General features: G+C 38.5%; 1 protein-coding gene across 1 annotated transcript in view; it reads left to right on the top strand.

The window, feature by feature from the left end:
• The window catches only part of MANEA (mannosidase endo-alpha), a 101452-nt gene that overhangs the window by 16839 nt on the left and 61532 nt on the right, over positions 1 to 23081 (top strand). Inside the window, exon 2 of the mRNA XM_036766964.1 lies at positions 17114 to 17206. The gene's annotated coding sequence lies outside the window, so the exon portion shown is untranslated. The remainder of the gene's footprint in view (positions 1 to 17113; positions 17207 to 23081) is intronic.

The following is a 23081-nucleotide window of genomic DNA, read 5'->3' as shown; positions in this document are numbered from 1 at the left end:
AAGGTAGGACTACTATGATGGGTAAAGAGTTAAACCTAGCCTTAATATAAAGAAAAACCTTAACAATTAAAGAGTATTTGAAAGTGGAATGGTCAGCCTCTGTTTGTAAAACAAAGCATTGCTCACTTTTTGGGTTTGTTGTAAGGGGGAATTCTTTTTTGGGAATACATTGCACTAAATAGTCAATGTGGTCCCTTCCAACTCTGAAATTCTCTGTTTTCATTAGGCTGGCATGGCAAGAGGAATACTTTCTAGGCATAGCAGACAATGCAAATAAAATTTTACTGGACAACATCAGGGAACTGTTTAAAATAATCCAGTCTGGCAGGATTGTAAAAGGGAGAGTATTATAAGATAAGGCAATTATTGAATTTTGAAACTGGTAGTGAAGACTCCTAAATGACGATTTAAGGAATTTGAGTTTTCTTTCACGTTGAATGAAAGTTTTTTTGTTTCATTTAAGCAGGGAGGTAAGGTGATCAGCCTGAGCAATAAGAAAATTCTCTACCATATACCAAAATAAAGTCAAAATGGGTTCACAATATAAAGGCTGATACTATAAGCAATCTGGGAGAACAAGGTTACCTGTCAGATTTATTGAGAAGGGAAGAATTTATGACCAAACAAGAGATTGAGAGAGCTATGAAATGCAGAATGGATAATTTTGACTGTGTTAAATTGAAAAGGTTTTGTACAAACAAAGCCAATATAACCAAGATTAGGAGGGAAGCAGGAAATTGGGAAACAATTTTTACAACCAGTGTCTCTGATAAAGGCCTCATCTCTAAAATATGCAGGGAACTGAGTCAAATTTATAGGAATACAAGTCATTCCCCAGTTGGTAAATGGTCAAATGATATGAACAGGTAGTTTTTAGAGGAAGAAATTAAAGATATCTATAGGCATGTGAAAAAATGCTCCAAATCACTATTGTTTAGAGAAATGCAAATCAAAACAACTCTTAGGTGCCACATCTCTCTTCTCAGATTGGCTAACATGACAAATCAGGAAAATGATAAATTCTGGAGAAGATGTGGAAAAATAGGAACACTGTTACAGTGTTGTTGGAGTTGTGAACTAATCCAGCCATTCTGGAGAGCAATTTGGAACTATGCCCAAAGGGCTATAAAAGTGTGCATACCCTTTCACCCACCAATACCACCTCTAGGGCTGTATCCCAAAGAGATCAGACAAGTGGGAAATGGACCTGTATGTACAAAAATATTTATAGAAGCTCTTTTTGTGGTGGCAAAGAATTGGAAATCAAGGGGATGCCCATCAATTGGGGAATGGCTAAACAAGTTATGGTATATGAATGTAATGGAATACTATTGTGCTATAAGAAATGAGGAGCAGACCAACTTCATAATAACCTGGAAAGACTTAAGTGTTCTGAGCTGAGTGAGGGGAGCAGAACCAGGGGAACATTATACACAATTACAGACACACAGTGTCTATGATGACTAACTTTGATAGACTTGGCTCTTCTCAGAAAACAAGGTTCAAAGACAGCTCCAGAAGACTCATGAGGGAAAAGCTATCCACATGCAGAGAAAGAATTCTGGAGTTTGAATGCAGAATGAAGCAAAATATTTGCTCTCTTCTTTTTTTTCTTCTTTTTTGGTTTTGTTTCTTCTTTCTCATGATTCCTTCCATTGTTCATAATTCTTCTTTACAACTTGACTATTCTGTAAATAAGTTTAATGTGAAGGTGTATGTAGAACCTATATCGGATTGCATGCTGTCTTGGGGGGTAGGTGGGAGGAGAGGTAGGGGGAGAAAATTTGGAACTTAAAAACTTGTGGAACTGAGTGTTGTAATCTAAAAATAAAAAACAAATTAAAAAAAAGAACTGATGGACTCTGGGAAAAAAAATAAAATTCTCTGGCAATTGTACATAAAATAAATTTTAAAAAGGGAGAGATTGAAAACAGACCATTTGGACGAGAACTGTAGTAATCATGATAGAAATTATAGCCAGGAGAGTTGGACAAAATTTTTAGGACTTAAAATGGGCATGTCTTGGACAATGATTGGATGAATATAGGTAGTAAAGAAATAGAACTAATCAAATTTTGAAGCGTGGAAGAATGTTGGCATCATTAACAGAAATAGGGAAGATGCAAGTAGCAGATATTAGGGGAAAGATAATGCTTTTGTTTTTAAAATATTAAGTTATAGATACCAGTGTAATATACTGCTGGTAATGTATAGCAGGCAGTTAGAGATGGTAGCCTGTAGCTCATTGGAGAAGATGGGGTTAGATTTGGGACACATACATATTGGAAATCATAAATATGTGCATACCCTATAAATGTGAAAGAAGAGCATGATGGGAAAACAGAGAGGAAAGGAAAGAGAACTAAGGACAGAGCTTGTCTGAATAATGCCTACACTTAAGGGAGAGAAGGCAGAAACTGAGCCCACAAAGGGTGTAGGGAAGGAATAGTGAGGGAGAAAGGAGGTGTGGCATTTAAAAAGTTCAAGAGCCATAGTTTCTGGGTAATTTAGTCATTTTGTTAATTAACCACCATGTTTATTAATAAAAGGATGGTCATTTGTCAGTTTCTCTTAGACCAAAGACCCCTCATGGTGGTTGGCTCATAGTTTATATACTCCTGAAAGAGCCGATGTTCTTGAGGCTGGCAATCAGCTCTGATTGGTTAATAATTAATGAGAAAGTGAATATTACAGGGAGAGGGTGGATTCTATTACAATGAGGGTCTTAGGGTACATGATTTGGATTACCTAAATCTTGGTCAAAGAGACTTATCAATTTCCACATCACCCATCTGACAAAAGGGAGAATTAACTCTTTCCATATCTGCCTGAGCAAACACAGTGAGCAGGAATGCACCCAATAGCCTAAACTTAGAATTTCTTTTACTGTCTTTGATTAGCTCTCAGCCATCCTGGCTGGGTAAGTCTTTTAGAAAGGTTTCCCACACTGGTTGGCTTCTGGATGAGGAAGCAGAAAAAGGGAAGACCCTTGGTCCTAGTATAATAATTAGGGTTTTTTTTGGGAGGGGGTTATTTTTATTTTTTCCCCAATTTATTATTTATTTTCAGTTTTCAACATTCACTTCCATAAGTTTTACATTTTCTCCCACTCCCTTTCCCCTCCCTCCCCAAGATCACATGCGATCTGATATGGGCTCTACACACACATTCCTATTGAACACATTTTCACGAAAGAATTATAACGAATGGGAGAAACCTTGAGAAACGAAACAACAGAGAAAATAGTCTGCTTGCCTCTGCATTCAGACTCCATAGTTCTTTCTCTAGATGTGGATGGCATTTTCCATCATGAGTCCTTTGGAAAAGTTTTAGGTCCTTGCATTGCTGAGAAGGGCTAAGTCTATCAAAATCAGTCTTCACACACTGTGGCTGTTCCTGTGTACAGTGGTCTCCTGGTTCTGCTCACTTCACTCAACATCAGTTCATATAAGTCTTTCCAGGTTTTTGTGAAGTCTGCCTGTTCACCATTTCTTATAGCACAATAATACTCTATTACATTCATGTACCACAACTTGTTCAGCCATTCCCCAATTGATGGGCATCCCCTCGATTTCCAGTTCTTGGCCACCACAAAAAGAGCTGCTATAAATATTTTTGTACATGTGGGTCTTTTTCCCATTTTTATGATCTCTTTTGGATACAGCCCTAGAAGTAATATTGCTGGGTCAAAGGGTATGCACATTTTTATAGCCCTTTGGGCATAGTTCCAAATTGCTCTCCAGAATGGTTGGATCAGCTTACAGCTCCACCAGCAATGAATTAGTGTTCCAACTTTCCCACATCTTCTCCAACATTTATCGTTTTCCTGTTTTGTCATGTTAGCCAATCTGATGGGTGTGATGTGGTAGCTCAGAGTTGTTTTGATTTGCATCAATAATTAGTTATGAATACCAGATAGAAAAATCAATTCTCACAGAGGAGAATGAGTGTTGTATTTTAGAAGTCAAGGGAGGGGAAATTGTCTAGAAGAAAGTAGTGATCTTTAGTGTTAGTAGAGGATGATCCTGGCAAGTCAGAAAGTATGAAGGGCAGTAAATATTTGATAATGGTGATCATTTGAGAGGTTGTCACATTAGAATGAGAGGTGTGGGGATTTTTCCTGCCAAACAAGAAAAAAGTCACATTATTTGATTTTATATGCATCTTGAATATGGTCCCACATCAATAAGGACACTGAAATGTCAACTGCAAGTAGACAGTAAACCATGTCAGCTGCACTTACTACAGGCTTTTCATGTAATATCAGTTGAAAGCTCATGAGAATGGTTATAACATTGCTTTAGTTAGTTTAAAAAATTAAAAGACCACTTTCTATACATTTATAACTATTGTACTAAAAAAAAACCTTCTTTAGAAGTAAAAACATTCATTATCCACTGACTTCACTGTGATATACTAAATGCAAGAGATAAGTAAGAGTGAACATTAGAGATGGGAAAACTTGTGGTAGTGTGTCATGTCCTTTATCTAAATAAAAGATGGTCTGGATTGGGCAAAATTAATATTTTTCTATCTGCATATCTTATGGCATAATTGAGGGAGAGTTTTGAATGAAACTAATTCATATTAATAAATGAATAAGCATAATAAATATCATGAATAATATTTATGATACTAAATACTCTTAAATTGGCTGCTGCAAGTAAGATCCTATCTCAGTTTCTGGGTAAAGTGCCTACCTTCTGTGGGTAGGTAAATAAATATAATAAGCAACTTCTTCACTTCCATGGCAATTTTTATAGCTTGCACCTCTCTTTTATAGCTTGCCTCTCTTTCAATGTGGAATTAACATTTATAGGCCCTGGTTAGGCATATAAAAATAAATTAGAAAAATTATCCTAAGGATATAGTGATCATAGTTCTAGCTTTATTGGAAAAGTTTTGGACTTCTTTGAACATTTCTTTTTTTAGTTCAAAGAGGAAGTAAAGAGACCAGATGTTCCCATTTAATCCTTGCAGTAAAGCTTGAGGAGATAGAAATTCAACTGGTATCCTCTTATTCTAGATTTTGGAAAACAACCTGTGGTATACATGGGTGAGTAAGAAATATATTTACAGAGAAGTACCTCTGTTCTAAAACTCATTAAAAGTTTTGAGAGAAGTTAGTTAGGTGCCGATAAGGATTCTCTTTCTAGAGCCATGCTGGGAAAATGAAACCAGCAGGAATTTAGAATACATTGCTGTAGTGGTTATGAAGGCTTTTCAAGCTACTTCTTGAAGACAGTGAATTTAGAAAGGAAAGGCTGGTTTGAGAAGTAAACAGCTGGTTGAGAAAATATCTGAGAAAAGGATTTTGATTTCTGGGCCATGGATTTTTATATAGGGTTTTTATGGACTCTTCACTAGGGATGGATTGTGTCTAATGAAGACTGGAAAAAAAAATCACTTAGAGAATCACAGATCCGATCAAGAAGGCTTTTGATTGAGATAAGGGGAAAAAAAAACTGCAAATAAATTTGCCAAATCAGATTTCACAACATTATTAGAAACAATATCACAGGAACCAGTATTTGGGAATAGGAGCAACAATAAAATGGCTTCCATAAACAAAGGTGCAAAGTTTGAGTAATAAGATGCACAAAAGATTAACACAAGAAGATAAATTCTAACTCACAAGCATCACTAGGGCTTTAGTTGAATTTTTTTTTATAATTAGAACATGGCTAAAAAGAGTATATAAGGACCAGATTTGATAAAATGAGTGAGTGAGTAACGTTGCTTGTTAAGAAGTAGTATAGTATACTCATGTAGAAATTCATGACCAGGTGTGGGGGTGGTGAGCATGCTGGGGAAAGATTGATGAGGATTGACAGACAGAAGAAAATTGAAGTAATTATTATTTTAGTAGCATACTACTGATCACTGGGCCAGAAAGAGGAAATAGTTGATAAGTTCAGCAAACAAAGGGCAAGTAAATGGAGTAGTTTAGCTACCATGTACTGGATTCCTTTCTGTACTTTAAAGTAGAGCAGCTACTTAAATTCTCAGATTGTCTTGATGGTGATTTTATTTTCTTAAAGGCAGAGGAAATAAGAATATTCTACTGTTTTGAACCTAGTACTGACCAATAAGGAGGAACTCATGGCTGAAGTATTATGAGACCATGGAATGAAATGTAAACATTTCATTTTAACTTGATGGTTAAAGAGAAGAAAGTTGGTCATAGTCTGAAACATAATTTAAGTTTAGATTTTAGAAATTTTAGAATTTGTGAGAGCATATTCATCAGACATTTGTCTAAATCATCATAATTGTCATCATTGTCATCATCATCATCATCATCCTCATTGTAATATACATTATCACCTTTAGGGGTTACTGAGTTTTTTCCTCACAACAGCTTTGTGAAGTAAAGAATACAGGCATTATTCAGATTTTTATGGGGAAGTAAATTACTTAATTCTGAAGGGGATACAAAGAAGAAGAAGAAGATGGAATCCTGGCCCTCAAAACCTTTCAGTCTAATAAAAGGTATGACACAGAGGCAGGTAAATATTTAAATACAGTTACTTCATAAAAATGAACATATAAAATGCTGCATCAGATGAAGAAGCACTAGCTTCCCCTCATGTCTGCGTTCATGTCCTTGACTTATGCTTGGAGCCTTCAGTACTCTGTGTCACTTGTATTCTCTGACACACCAAGCTGTTACTGAAAAAGAGTAGATGATATCCCATGACATGATGATGATGGTGTTGGTGATATATAGGAGCTGATCTAAGAGAGATGGTGAACCTCAAAAATGGAATTCTGATGACAAATGCAAATTCCTGTGATGAAGAAAAGAAAGTGCTACATAAAGAGACCCATTTGTACTCCTGGTGATCTCAATAACACATCTTATGTTTTTAAACGATGTATAGAAAAAATGGGGAAAAAAATTAAAGGTAATTGAACATGAATACAAAATATGGTCAAAATCTCATAAGAATATTGTCTGGAGTGCTAAAGCTCAGAATATTAGGCTGGTGATGAAACCCTAGGACAATAAAAATGACTCCTAAATCCATGTTGGAAGTAAGAGAAGGGGTAGGACTATGATTTGCGGTGAATAAGTTGAGGATAGTAGGTGACAGAACAATGAACTGTTTAACTCCAAATTTAATTATTTATTTTTTCTATAATGGGGAATGACCTTTAGAATAGAACAAAAATAGTTACCAGGATGTTAGAAATGATGATAAGCGAAACAAATATAAGAGAACCCCTTAGCTGCCCTTAGTCAGCTTTAGCTGCCCTCATATGATATGGACAGCCTATATTCATGATGCTGAAAGAACAGGGTGAGTAATTTCTGAGCCATTCTCAATGATTTTTGAAAAATCATGGACCATAAGAGAGGTGTTGCTGCCGGATTTGAGATGCACAAATGTTCCAGTTCAAAACAAAAATACACCACCACCACCAGAGAGTAGAACCAGCAAATCAAAGCATGGCTTTGATTCCTGGAAAAATACTAAAATGTATGGATGGTGTGGGATCATTTAGGACAGGAAGTAAAAATTTTTAAGAGCCAGCATAACAGAATAATTGGGCTGTTAAATCATAGAACTCTAGAATAATTGGGCTGTTAAATCATAGAACTCTGGTAAACATAGTATTTGGTAAAATCCTATATTTATACAAATATAGCCTGTGTTTGTACATAATATGAAAAGAAATGGACTAATGATAATAGGTGCATTTAGATCTGGTTGAGTGGCTGTATCAGTAAGACAAGATTCATGACCTCGAGGATGACCATGAACATGCCTGTATGGCTTGGAATCGCGAAGTATGAAAAACTCTCTGTAGAAGGCAGTGGGTATAACATTTATTTAGATATCGGAGTATCAAATCCCAAGACTGATGACTCTAATTCAATATAGCAGTAATTATATTCCAGAACCAGTAAGCCAACCTCAATATAGCTACAAGGAAATTATAATACAGTGTTATAGCAAGGAACCAAGTCATCCTATAAGCTTCCTCCCTGTTAGGGCCTTCCCGTAAACAATCACTCACAAATCCTAACTTTTTGCTTGCCTTCATCCTCTCTTGCAGTTCTGAAAGCCCTTGCCTCCTGGATTCTCTGGATTCTCAGTTCTCCAAATCTCTTGATGCTGTAGATTCTCAGCTCTTTGATCTCCACAACTCTCTTTGTCTGCACTCTCCACTCTGCAGTCTCTTTTGACACTGGCTCTCTCTCAGTGTCTGCTCTCTCAATATCTGCTCTTCAGTGCCCTCTTGATGTCTGCTGCCTCAATGTCTTCTTGATGTCTGCTTCTCAATTCTGCTTCTCTCACACTCTGGGCTCCCCTTATATACATTCTAGCCAGCATCTGATTGGCTGAATTCATGCATATCTGATTGGCTAGAGCTCAGTGCACATACAATTGGCTCTGGTCTTAACAGGGCTCCTTAGGGCCCTGAGGGCTTCACACTTTCACACCTAATTAGCAAAAGGGTATGGGCTTAGGGCCTTACACATAGTAAGTAAAGGGGGTAAATAAAGGCCTTATTGAATGGGCTGGGAAGATCTTTAATCCCATTAACACCACAGTGGCCAAACCCAAAGATTATTCAATGTCAGCTTGGAGGAATAGGGTTTCTAGTGAAATACCTGTCTTCTGGGAATCACTGAGACTGGCTTCCTCCTTATGACACCAGTTCTTTCAACACTTTCTTCAGTACCAGTTACATTTTCTCTCATACTCCTCAACTTACTGGTTATGGTGAGGGAATGGGAATGCTCTTTGCTCCTCATTGCCATTTTCAAACTCTCCTTCTACTGTAGAGGGGGAGAAGAAACCCAGGGATGCAGGAATCCCAAACCAAAGTTCCCAGGGTGAGGCTGCCTGGAATGAATTCAGAGACCCAAGCATTCAAGTTAAGGAGGCAAAGATTTATTACGCTTTTTCAGCGGGCAAGAGTTCTTAGGGAACCTGCAACCCTAGAGGGGTGCAGGGGGAATTTTTATAAAGGGTTAAAAGGCAAAACATGTCAGTTTGGTGTTTGGGGGTGGGATTAGGGAATGGGTTAGGGCATGTTCAAGGAGTGGTTAGTTCTTAAAGGAACATGCACATTTAAGATCTGCTGCGCAGGCATATTATCTAGAGTTCTCTAGGAAATAGCCCACAGTGGGGTCACTGGGGGTGTGGTTTTTACTGTGAAACATCACTAAGTTCACTCTCTGTAGGGGCTAGAGGGGAATCTTTATATAGTTTCTTATCTAGGGTCTTGTTAGCCAAAATACTACATCTAGGATACATGTTAGAAAGGTCAGTAAATAGTAAATATGGTTATGACTCAACATACTAAAGAAGCAGAGATAAGCTGGGGCACGCTGCCCTTTAGCTAGAGAGAGACAGCCTGGGACAGAATATGTTTTGAGAACTAGATGTGTTTATGACAACTGGATGTGTTTTGGAATTGGAGTTCAGGCACAGGCACCCAAGCAGAGGTTCTTAGAATTTAGGGTCCAAGCACAAGCACCTCATCACTGCTACTACCACTAAATGGCTTCTTGTTTGGACTTCATGCCATCTAAATTAATGACCCAATGGAGATGTTAGTGTCTCTTCTCTATCATCTTCCAGGACATTATCCTTTCTTCCTCAGTCATTTCGGTGTCTGGCTTATAGTTTAATGTCTTCTCTTTATTTAGGAGACTTCAACATACATGTTAATGATCCTTAAAATATCCTAAATTGCTGGTTCTTTAATCTACTTTCTTCCCATAAGCTACTCCTTCAATTCAGCTCAGCTACACACATACATATGTGTTGGAATTCCTTGTTCACACACTATCTCATCATAATCTTTTATGATTGTATTGTTCCCTATTCCATAAACTCTCTTACCATGTTCTTTATCCCCACCATGACCTCCATTCCTTTTATTCCTAAGTTCTTTACCAGGCCATCACACCTATACTAGTTGCATATACTTCCCTTCCCTACCTTGACTCCCGGATGAAGCAACTCACTTTTACCCACTGATCTTCTTACGCTGTGAAATGGAGCTAGAGGATATGCTCATTGAACCCACTACAAATTTTTTTGATATTTCAACCGGGCCTTCAGTGCATCAAGGAAAACAGTCTTTTCCTCCTGAATCAGTTCACTATCAGAGAGTACGTAACAGCTTTTTCAAAACTCCTTATCTCTCTTCAATCAAGATGTCAGGGTGTTGTTGTTTTTTTTTTTTTCCCTAAAGCATTTTTTATTTGACTTTGACACCTTGCCCACTCAAAGACTTCTGGTGGCTTCTGGGATCAAATACAAATTCTTCTATTTGACATTTAAAGCTCTTTATAATTTGCTCCCTTCTTACTTTTCTAGTCTTCCACATACTGTTTAACCCACAAACCTTTCTACTTATTCCAGTGATCCCATTCTATTCCATCTTTTCCAGTTTATTACCCCTCTATCATCCCTACTCTCTTATTTTCAATCTTTCCCTGTCTACTGGATACTTCTCTACTGTCCATACACATACTCATGTCTCCCTATCCCCAAAAAACCCTCACTTGTTCCTTCCATCTCCACTAGCTATCATCCCATCTCTCCTCTCTTTTGTGGTTAAACTCCTTGAGAGGGTATAATATCAATTAAGTTGGGACTTCCTTACTGTTTTAAAATGATTAATTAAGTGTCTTTGATTGAGTCTTAACTAGGTGCTAAGCCCCAGGCCCAAACCCCTGTTAAGGTGCTAAGCCTATGTGGGTGTGAATTGGTGGGGCCAATGAAGGGAGGTACTGACACCAGAGCCAATCATAGGAGCCTAAGTTCTGGTTGCTCAGATGACGTTTGATGACATCTGAAATCGTATGAAAAGGGAGAACAGAGCTATTTGCTTAAGGCTTTCACTCCTGGAGGCTGGGGACTCTGGGCAGCCACTGTAAGGGCCTTCTGGCTGAACTCAGATGTTGATGGTTTTCTTGGTAACTATGAATTGTACTTGGTCTGTTGATGTTTGTAATTTGTAATTTGTATTTGCTCTGAGGTTCAGGGTACTGACTTTTTCCCCTGAACTAAGTGAATGGTGTTTATATGCTGGATTAAAGTAAGATTGTTAACCCCTTAATGTTGCTTTCCTTAGTAAAGCAGATCAAAAGAACCTGGGCTTGCAGTGTTCTGTGAACTGGTTGTTGTTGGTTTTACACCCCCACAGCAGCTGCTAGCTGGATTGTTGAAACAGAGGGCCATCTACAATCTCCTTCCTTCCTGCTCACCCTTTTAACTCTCAACACTTTGGCCTTTCACTTCATCATTCAACCCAAGCTACTCTCTCCAAAGTTACCAGTGATCTTTTTATTGCCAAATTTAATTACCTTTTCTCAATATTCATGTTTCCTGACCTTTCTGCAGCCTTTGACTTTGTCAGTCAACCCCTTCTGCTTTGATACTCTCTTCTCTCTATGGTTTTTGGTTCCCCTCCTACTTATCTGATTGCTCTTTCTCAGCCTCCCTTGCTGCCTCTTCCTCCAGGTCCTATCTTCTAATTGCCCCACAGGGCTCTATTCTGGGTCATCATCTCTTCTCCCTCTATACTCTTTGATTTGCTGGTCTCATCAGCCCTTGTGGATTAAAATATCCTCTCCAAGATGATGACTTCCAAATATACTTACCCAGCCCTGATCTCTCTTATGACCTCCAGTCTCCCATTTCCAACTGTCTGTTAGAAATCTTGAACTGAATGTCCCATAGATATTCAACTCATGTCCAAAAGTAAGCTCTTCTTTGCCGCTAAATCCTCCCCCCTTTTTAACTTTCGTATTGCTGTTGAGGGTACCACCATCTTCCCAGTCACCCAGGCTTGCTACGTCGCTCTCACCTCCTATATCCAATGTGTACATAACATCTCTCACAGACACCCTCTTCTCTCTTCTGATACTTCACTGCCCTACTAGAGGACCTCATTACCTCATGCCTTGACTATTGCAATAGCCTACTGTTTGCTCACCCTCTCCACTCTGGTCTGTCTTTCATTCAGCTGTCAAACTGAGCTTCCTAAAGTGAATGTTAACCCTGTTCTTCTCCCTGCCCTTCTCCCCTCTTTCCCTCTCCCTTGGCCCAACAAACTCCAATGGCTCCTTAGCATCTCCAGAACAAATATGAAATTGTGTTGGTCATTCGCAGCCCTTCATAACCTTCCTCCCCCCACCATACATACACACCTTTTCAATATTCTTACACTGCCTCACATATCCTGGGATGAAGTGACACTGTCCTTCTTGCTTATACCAGAAACTGCATCTTCCAGCGCAAGGCATTTTTACTAACTGTGTGCCAGGACTTTGCTCTCACCTCATCTCTGTCCCCAGGCTTCCCTGGTTTCTTTCAGATCCCAATAAAAATCCCACAGGAAGCTTTTCCTCATCCCCCTTAATTCTAATGCCTTCCATCTGTTGATTATCTCAAATTATCTTATATAGAATTCATTTATAGATAGTTCTTTGCATTAGACTGAACTCCTTGACAGTAGGTCCTGCCCTGCTTTTCTTTGTATACCCAGAATTTAGTATATTGCCTGGCACATACCAGGTGCTTAATGACTCAGTGGATAGAGTGCTGGGCCTGGAGTCAGCAAGTTGTTTTTGTTCGGTGGTTTTCAGTCATGTCCAACTATTCATAAACCCATTTTTTTTTTGGGCAAAGATACTGGAGCAGTTTGCCATTTACTTCTCCAGCTTATTTTTACAAATGAGGAAACTGAGGCAAACAGAGTTAAGCGACTTGCCCTGGGTCACACAGCTAGTAAATGTCTGAGGCCAGATTTAAATTCAGGAGGTTGAGTCTTCTGGCCTCTAGGCCTGGTGCTTTATCTGCCGTGCCACCTAGCTGCCCTGGAGTCAGGAAGACCTAAGTTTAAACCCTAATGGGATCAGGGGCCATAGAGAGAATTTAGTAAGATAGTGGGCTTGGGAAAGGTTTTGCTATGTTTTCATCAACTTAAAAGCAGAAAGGGAAGGGAAGGAAAAAATGAATATACAATGGAAAATGGAAGAGAGGGGGCTTACTATTTCATATAATCAGAGTATATAAATAGAAGCTATACAAACAAGGAGGAAATATTTGTGGAAAGTGGGCTCTGACCTCAAAACACACACACACACATACACACACACACACAATTTGGTGTAATATACTTATTCTATAGTAACCTGGGAGAAGAAGGAGGAGAAGAAGGAATAAGAAAGAATATAGATTGAGGGGAGAATTGGTCATAAGGAGAACAAACTCCACCTTCAGAGAATGAATGATGAAGTTTAAAAGAAATGGTAAGAACTTGTAATTGAGTTCATGGTAAGGCGAAGAGAAGAGAAAACAGGGATGTGGAAGCAGATTGTTTCAAATGGATCACTCGTATTGATAGATTCCACTCTCATCATTCTTTTCTTCTTTGTAAAGGGACAAAGAGAGGAAATAATATGAGAAAAAGATTGAGGGAAATACAGAATTAACAGTTAAGAACTGCTTGTAATTGACATGAACTTGCCCATAAAATGGATCAGGATAGATTTGACTGAGATAAACTTGGAAACTGCATTATCATTAAAGGTATGCCAGGAAGTGAATTAATATCATTACTTCATATATAAGCATCAAAGAGCATAGTATCTAACGATTTAAAACAAAAGATAAATTACAGAAATAAATAATAAAACCATAATAGCTGGGGCTCTCATTATACCTCTTTAAGATGTAGACAGATTTAATTAAAAAATAAAGAACCTGAATAAAATTTTAGAAAAGTTAGATATGATAGATCTATAGTGACTACTAAATAGGAATAGAAAGGACTATACCTAATTTTAAGCATTTAATGGTACATTTACAAAAAATATTAGTTTGTATTAAGGCATACAAAACCCACAAATTGAGAAAAGCATATTAAATATATCCTTTATTGACTAATGCAGTAAGCATTATGATCAATAAAGGGCCATTGAAAAAAGGGTTACAAATTAATTGGGTTCTGTATAACCTAAAGAATAGGTGGGTCAAAAATATCATAGAAACAGATAATTTGATCAAAGAAAATGCAACAGTAAGACAACATTTCAAAATTGTTTGCGATCCAACTGTCAGTCATCCTTCATTTTTGAAGAGAACCAGTGACATCCTAGGTGATGTCTTGACTCTCACGTGAATTGGATTTAAGTGAGGTAGAGTTGAACAAAGTTGTCAGCGTTACTCTCTCAGCCATCAAAGTGCAGTGGCAAGAGAAGATCAATTTCAGTAGAATAATAAGGTCAGAAGCAGGATCTTAAGGGGTTCAGAAGAGAGTGAAAGGAGAGAAAGTGGAGGATGCCTATTGTAGACAATCTTTTCAAGGAGTTTAGCCATGAAGGGCAGAAGAGATGAAGAAAAATAGTGGATATGGAAGGATCAGATGAAACTTTTTTGAGGATGGGAGATGTGTGGGCATGTTTATAAGCAGTAGGGAAAGAGCAAGTAGACAAGGAGAGATTGAAAATAAGAATTAAGAGTGGGGGGGCAATCTCTTGGAAAAGGGGATGGAATGAAACCCCTTGAGCAAGTAGTAAGGCTGCCTCATCATTTGAAATGGATGAAGGTGGCAGAAAGCATGAGTGAAATGAGATGAGGAAGGTGAGAGAAGAGGGAGCTCAGAATTAAAAAAAACTCAATTTTTCTGTAAAATATGAGGCATATAAAATATGAGAGGGTGAGGAGAGAGGGAACAATGGGTCGTTTGAGGAGGGATTGCAAAGGTTTCAAAGAACTGTTACGAAAAGCGGAATAGTGAATTGATAAGGCAGGTATAGAAGGATTGCTTATCAGCAATGAGGGCCTAATTGAGGTTGTATAACAAATTTTTAGTACACCAGTCAGAATGGTCATGTGATTTTTTTCCTTCTTCATTCAGTAGTATATGTATAGGAACAAAAGTGGCAAATGGTGGGAGTGATCCAAGGTTGAGGCTTGGCAGGGCATAAATCGTAAAATATTAAGGGAACTGGGATTCAAGGGAAGAGGACAATATAGAGTTTGATTGTTTCACCAAGAGTTCCAGATGGGGAAAAGAGGAAAGAATGGCCAGTGTAGCGTAGATGGCCTGGGAGAGAATTGAGGGGTCAAGGAATTGGATCCAGATCATGGTATGGATAAAAAGTAGGAGGGACAAGTGAAAAGTCAAATAGTTTATGGTGGGATAAGATAATTTCAAATAACATTTATAGCTAGGAAAAGGTCACAGGATGAGACAATATAGTTTGGGGTTAGCATTGTACCGAAATCAACATTCTAACAGAAAATAGTCATTTCATCTCCTAAAACTACTCAATTTTTCCTTTGACTGTCCTCCCAGGTAATCACAGGTGACCTGAAACAATCATAAAGACCTTTGCCCTCTGATCGATACCATAAAACCTTCAGAATGAAGAACTATAGTACTACCATTAGATGAGTCACAACCTTTCTTTTGGAAATGGAAAATGCAATGATTTTAACTATGCCAGAGAAATTTTCTTGTAAAGACTGATGATGAAGTATGCTCCCAACTTCTTAGCTGAAGGATGTTCTACAAATGAAGAATGAGACATTTATTTCATGAAGTAGCCATTGTTTTCTTGACTAAATTATTTGTTGTATATAGAAAGCATCTGGGGTGGCAGAGTATAGAGATGGGGCAATATAGAAATGCAAACTAGGTGGCACAGTGGGTAGCACCTTGGACCTGGAGTCGGGAAGACCTGAGTTCAGATCTGGCCTCAGACTTACTCGCTGTGTGATCCTGAGCAGATCACGTAGTCTCTGCCTCAGTTTCTTCATAAAATAAGAATAATAATAGCGCCTATTCCCCAAGCCTGTTGTGAGGATCAAATCAAACAATATTGTAAAGTGCTTAGCACAGTGCCTGGCACATAGCAAGTGCTTGATGACTGTTTGTGCCCTTCCCACCACCCCCCTCCTTACATGTTGCCTCCCCAAATAGAATGAAAACTCCTTGATAATAGTGATTTTCATTTTTTTCCAACTGAATCTCTGATTTTGTTAGCATAGGGAACTCCTGATGAAGAAATCTTCTTTTCCTATGAATATTTGTACCTTTCCTGAAACTGAAAAGTCTTAGAGGTTAAGTGACTTATAGCTAGTCTGTGGCTGTGTTAGATAAGACTTGAATCTGACTTCAGGGAGAAGAGAAGAAGGGAAGGGAAAGGAAGGTGATCTTTTGAAATAGATGTTGTTATAATTATGCCCATTTTACAGTTGAAAAAAGTTGAGTCAAACAGCTTAATTGATGGGGGTACACAGGAGCTAGTTAAACTCAGGTCTTCCGGACTGAGTCAAGAACTGCCACGAACTCAAGTTCATTGCAAAGCATTGGAAAGTTAACTTTCTATCTTCTCTGCCATGATGTCTCACATTGAATGTCATAGCAAGTAAAAATTTATCCAGCTGCCTTTCAAGGTTCTCCATACTTCCACCTTTCCTCCTAAGTTATCCAACCCTAGTTCCTCTTCTGTAATGTTGTTCTTCCATTTCTGTTAGCATTTTCTCCTCCGTACCTCATGAACATTATTCCACTTATGCCTTTGTTTATGTTACTTTCTGCTTCCTACCTGGGATGCCCTCTTTAATCTCTAATGCCTGCCCATCCTTCAAGGATCATCTCAACTTCAACTACACTATCCTTGGTTCATCTCTTCCTTCTCTCTACTTCTATATAAATTATAGCATCCTTTATTTTGTGATGTTTTTAATTATCAAATTATTTTGTGTGTATATAAATCTTATAAGCTCTTAGTTTCCTCATCTGTAAAATGAACTGGAGAAGGAAATGGCAAACCACTCAAGTACCTTTGCCAAGAAAACCCCAAATGGGGTCATGGAGAGTTGGACACGACTGAGACAACTGAAGAACAACAAGCTCTTAGAGGAAAGGGGCCATGTCTTGCGTGGTTTTTAGTATCCCTCTCACAGCACTTGTATAGTTTTGGGCACCTAGTATATACTCAATAAATGATTGATAAACTAAATACCATAAATGTTAATACTTTTAATACTTAGTATTTCTGGACAAAGAGGAGACTATGGACATTAAGGAAACATTTAATACTAATGCTGTGTGTTATGTTTTTTAGAAGCCTCTGGATGATAAACAAGCACAGGAGGTAGTAGAAAATACTGATTGATTCTGAGAAGATAAGTAGTGCTTCAGCTGTCCGACTTCAGAGGCAAGTACGTTCATTTCTCAAGTGATTATTGGCATGTGCCTTATTGTTGATGAATTATTAACATTTTACCTGCACAGAATAGGGTAACCTTTCAGTTGTATTTATAATTTTTTCATTTATATAATAATTATATCGGTGATAACAGTAAGGGGACCCCAAACATGGTCATGCATTTTAGAGAGTTTGAAAATATGCCTGTATAGGGAGGAAGGGAAGGGAAGAAGTATTTCTGCTATGTGCCAGACACTGTGGTAAACATTTTTAAAATGTTATCTCATTTGATCTTCATAACAGTCCTGTGAAGTAGGTTCTATTATTATCCCCATTTTACAGTTGAGGAAACTGAGGCAAGCAGGTTAAGTGACTTATCCAAGTGACTTGATCAAGGTCACAGAGCTAGTGTTTACAGACAGATTTGAACTCAAGTTCTCCTGACTCTAGGTCCAGCACTCTATCTACTGTTCTACCTAACTGCCTCATATATACAGAGTCCTTCAAAAGTCTTTGTGAAGTTTTAAGGAATTAAAGCATAAAGTCCTAAAAATGCTACAATCTATAAACACAGACATTGGAAAGAAAAAGGAAAGATGAGGGTATAGGCCAAGGGAAAAACTATCTGTAATCTGGAACAGCTGAGGAACCAATAGCTGAAGATGGGGCCCTCCTTCTAGCTGCATAGAAGGAGGAGCAGACCAAGACCTAGGCAAGCTCCTTCTGTAATACCTCTTGGAGACTGAGTTTCCCTGCCTTTTTCCTTTTTTCTCCCTGTTCCTTTTCTAGACTTATAATTAGTCATTTAAGAGAAAACTATCCCTAACTTCCTCTCAGGAGGATTTCTATCTCCCTTAACCATAACCCTGCCCTTTTCCAACCCTGCCCACCCCTTCTAATAGTTTTAAGCTAATAAAGCTTAAAGCTCCACTAAGACTTTTGGAATACTCTGCATAGTAAGATCCTTAAAATTTAGGCAAGAGAATTAAATAAACTTTATTAACAGTAGTAATAAACCTTTTCTACTAGTAGTAGTAGTAATAAAACTTTTCTCTAAACCACTGAACTACTACAGTGATATAATGAACTCAACTTACCTACAAACTACATATCTAATTACTCTTAGGATGAACTTAAGAAAATTAGACTGAGAGTAAGATAGGGATAGAAAATCTGGGAGAGAATGTAAGTTAATCATAAAATGAAGAATAATGCCTTCCAAGTGCTTCAAAATTTTTCATTCTCTATAGTTATGGGCTTCTTATGGATTTACTATGATATCATTGTCCCATCTGTCTTTCTGGTTGTGGTGGTGGTGGTGGTGGTGATGGTGATTGTTGTCCTTTAAATTTTTATTGCTCTTTTTGTAGTAATGTATTTCTTTTAGGATACCTCCCACCCTGAAATGCCTCTTCAAAAAAAAATATAATCAAGTAAAATGAATGTCTAAAAATGCATGCATTGTTTTGTACCATCATTATTTATTACTTATCGGCTGAAAAGCGAGAGGCATCTTTTATCATCTAGTCTTTCAAGGTCACAATTAGTCACTGCATCACCAGAGTTTGAAATTTTACTAGGTTAACTTTAACATTTTTTAAAAATTTTTTTTAATTTTATTATTTATTTAATATTTTAGTTTTCAACATTGATTTCCACAAGATTTTGAGTTACAAATTTTCTCCCCATTTCTACCCTCCCCCCCACTCCAAGATGGCATATATTCTGATTGCCCTGTTCCGAGTCAGCCCTCCTTTCTGTCACCCCACTCCCCCCACCATCCCCTTTCCCCTTACTTTCTTGTAGGGCAGGATAGATTTCTCTGCCCCATTCCCTATATAGCTTATTTCTCAGTTGGATGCAGAAACAACTTTTTCTTTTGAGCATCTGATTTTAAAACTTCGAGTTCCAAATTCTCTTTCCTCTTCCCTTCCCACTCACCCTCCCTAAGAGGCAAGCAATTCAACATAGACCACACATGTATCATTATGTAAAATACTTCCACAATTCTCATGTTATGAAAGACTAACTATATTTCCATCCATTCTGTCCTGTCCCTTTTATACAATTTTCTCCCTTTGCCCTGTCCCTTTCCAAAAGTGTTTCCTTTTGATTACTTCCTCCCCCTATCTGCCCTCCCTTCTGTCATTCCCCCCTTTTTATCACAATTGAGTGTGTATGTTATTCCCTCCTCAAGTCAAATCCGATGAGAGCAAGATTCACTAATTCCCCCCACCTGCTCCCTCTTCCCTTCCAACAGAACTTCTTTTTCTTGCCACTTTTATGTGAGATAGTTTACCCCATTCTCTCTCTCCTTTTCTCCCTCTCTCAATATATTCCTCTCTCATCCCTTTATTTGATTTTATTTTTTTAGATATCATCCTTTCATACTCAGCTTCCCCTGTACCGTCTCTGTGTGTGTATATACATATACATATACATATATATATATATATATATATATATATATACACACACATATATAAGTGTGTGTGTGTGTATATATATATATATATATTCCCTTCACCTACCCTAATACTGAGGTCTCATGAATTATACACATCATCTTTCCATGTAGGAATGTAAACAAAACAGTTCAACTTTAGTAAGTCCCTTATGAGTTCTCTTTCTTGTTTACCTTTTCATGCTTCTCTTGATTCTTGTGTTTGAAAGTCAGATTTTCTGTTCAGTTCTGGCCTTTTCACTGAGAAAGATTCAAAGTCCTCTATTTTATGGAAAATCCATATTTTGCCTTGGAGTATTATACTCAGTTTTGCTGGGTAGGTGATTCTTGGTTTTAATCCCAGCTCCTTTGACCTCCAGAATATCATATTCCAAGCCCTTCAATCCCTTAACGTAGAGGCTGTTAGATCTTGTGTTATCCCGATTGTGTTTCCACAATACTCAAAATGTTTCTTTCTGGATCCTTGCAGTATTTTCTCCTTGACCTGGGAACTCTGGACTTTGGTGACAATATTCCTAGGAGTTTTCTTTTTGGAGTCTTTTTCAGGAGGTGATTCTTTCAATTTCTATTTTACCCTCTGGTTCTAGAATATCAGGGCAGTTGTCCTTGATAATTCCTTGAAAGATGATGTCTAGGTTCTTTTTTTGATCGTGGCTTTCAGGTAGTCCAATAATTTTTAAATTCTCTCTCCTGGATCTATTTTCCAGGTCAGTGGTTTTTCCAATGAGATATTTCACATTGTCTTCCATTTTTTCAATCCTTTTGTTCTGTTTTATAACATCTTGTTTTCTCATAAAGTCACTAGCTTCCACTTGATCCAATCTAATTTTTAAGGTAGTATTTTCTTCAGTGGTCTTTTGGACCTCCTTTTCCATTTGGCTAACTCTGCCTTTTAAGGCATTCTTCTCCTCTTTGGCTTTTTGGAGCTCTTTTGCCATTTGAGTTAGTCTATTTTTTAAGGTGTTACTTTCTTCAGTGTTTTTTTCAATCTTCTTTAGCAAGTTGTTGACTTGTTTTTCATGGTTTTCTTGCATCTCTCTCATTTCTCTTCCCAATTTTTTCTCTATTTCTCTTACTTGCTTTTCCAAATCCTTTTTGAGCTCTTCCATGGCCTGAGACCAATTCATATTTTTCTTGGAGGCTTTTGATGTAGGCTCTTTGACTTTGTTGACTTCTTCTAGCTGTTTTGATCTTTTTTTGTCACGAAAAAAGATTCTAGAGTCTGAGTCTGCATCCTTTTTCTCTGTCTGGACATGTTCCCAGCCAACTACTTTACCCTTGAGCTTTTTGTCAGGGTATGACTGCTGGTAGAGTAGAGAGTGCTTTGTCCCAAGCTTTAGGGTCTGCGCTGCTGTTTTCAGAGCTACTCCTACTACCCTGTCACCACAAGCTCTGCCACCACAGTGCTCCTGCTCCCCCCAGAACCACCAACCAGGATTGCGACCCATATCCAAGCAGGGCAAAGCAAGCCTGCACTCCCAGTTTCGTCTGCCGCTTGATCCCTCTCTCTGTGTAAGCCGGGGAGTCCAGAACCAGTTGACGTTGGGGCTCTGGAAGCAGCCACAGGAGCTTCCTGCTACTGCTGCTGCCACCACCACTGCACCACCTCCACCATCCCCAGGGCTGGGGCCGGACTGCTTTCTAACCCAATCTAGCAGTTTTCCCACTAACCTGCTCTGTGGTCTTTTGCGTTTGTGGGTTGAGAAGTCTGGTAACTGCCATAAGTCAATGATTCATGGCCCTGAGGGCTGCTCTGCCTGACTCCTGGTCTGGTCTGTCCGGTGCAGCCAACACTGCGCTGTGCTCCATTCCCAGCACCATGTGATAGATCCTTCCCAGCGATCATCCGGGCCGTACTGGGCTGGAGACCTGCTTCTCTCTGCTGTTACGTGGGTTCCACAGCTCTGGAATTTGTTCAGAGCCATTTTTTTTACAGGTGTTTGTAGGGATTTGGGGGAGAGCTTAAGCAAGTCCCTGCTTTCCAGCTGCCATCTTGGCTCCGCTCCCACCCAACTTTAATAGTATTATTGTCATCATTTAGTTGTTCTGTTTGTTCTGCTTATGTGTCCCAGTATCATTTCATAGCATTCTTCCCAAATTTATCTGAATTCTTCGTATTTATATTTCTTATGGTAAAGTAATAGTCCACTACATTCATATATTGCAGTTTGTTCTATCATTCTCTAATCAGTGAGTCCCCATTTGTATTTTCCTGTCCTTTGCTACTAAAACTGTTCTACTGTAAATATTTTTTACATCAGAATATTCCTAGGAGTCCTTTTTTGTTTTTGGTAGCTAAGAAGTAGAAGCAAACTTGGTACTTATCAATTAGGGAAAAGCTAAACAAATTTGGTACTCTTGCATAAAGGACTTCCTGTGATAGAAAAAACAAATTGGAAAAGCGTAGGAAGAAGACATATGTTGAAGCAGAATGGAGTGGGTAGAACCAGGAAAATAAGATACAAGGGCTACAGTGTTAAAAAAAATAATGGAACTCACCTCTGTGTAATTGCAAGAATCAAGCTTAGTCCTGAAGAAGAGATAACAAAATGTACCTCCCTTCCTTCTTTGCAGAGGTGTGATATAATGAACTGCAGAGCATCGTATACACGGTCAGACACAGTTGACATGTAGATTAGTTTTGCAGAATTTCTTTTGTTCTTTCAATAACATGAAAAGTACATCAGAGAAGTACATCCCTTTTACTTTGTGTGGTCTGAGGGGAAAGGTTGTTTTAATTAACTGGAGAATCATAGAAGGCTTCCTAACGGAAGTGCTACTTGTATAGGTCCCTAAAAGAACTTAGCAGAAATAATTATCACCAGGAAATACTTGGGCTTGAATTCTGATTTTGAGCCTTCCCAGCCATGTGATCATAGGAAATAACCTCTTTGAATCTGTTTCTACTTCTTGGTATGGTACCTACCTCATAGGAATATTGCGAACTTCAGATAAGGTGATATCCTTTTCAAACCACCTGTCACTGTATAAATTGTAGCATTCTCTTTGAGTGGGGAGTGCCACCCTTCCCCTTAGCCTTGCCCCACTTCCCATCACCCTACCTTTTCCTATCAGTTGCACAAAGGGAGGAGCAGACCCAGGCCTGTCCAAGTGCCTTCTGTAACACCCCTTGGAAACTATGAGCATCACTGTACATCTGCTACCCATTCTTACTTCTGTGCATTCTCCCCTTTCTCCCCCTATTCTAGTACTAAACCCATTATTAGCTATTTAAGAGAAAACTATCCCTAGCCTCTTCATCACTATCTCAGCTTCATCTCACCTGTGTCCTCCTTTAACTCTAGCCACCCATTCCACTGTACTCTCTGTAATTCTCGTTCCATGGTAACCACTTCTTCTTCCTTCATCTTAGACCTCTTTCTCTCTTACTCCTCTCATCTATTAGCCCTTCCTGACAAA

This window comes from Trichosurus vulpecula, chromosome 7, assembly GCF_011100635.1.
Source record: "Trichosurus vulpecula isolate mTriVul1 chromosome 7, mTriVul1.pri, whole genome shotgun sequence".
Lineage (NCBI taxonomy): Eukaryota > Metazoa > Chordata > Mammalia > Diprotodontia > Phalangeridae > Trichosurus > Trichosurus vulpecula.
This window is presented reverse-complemented; position numbering and strand designations above follow the sequence as displayed.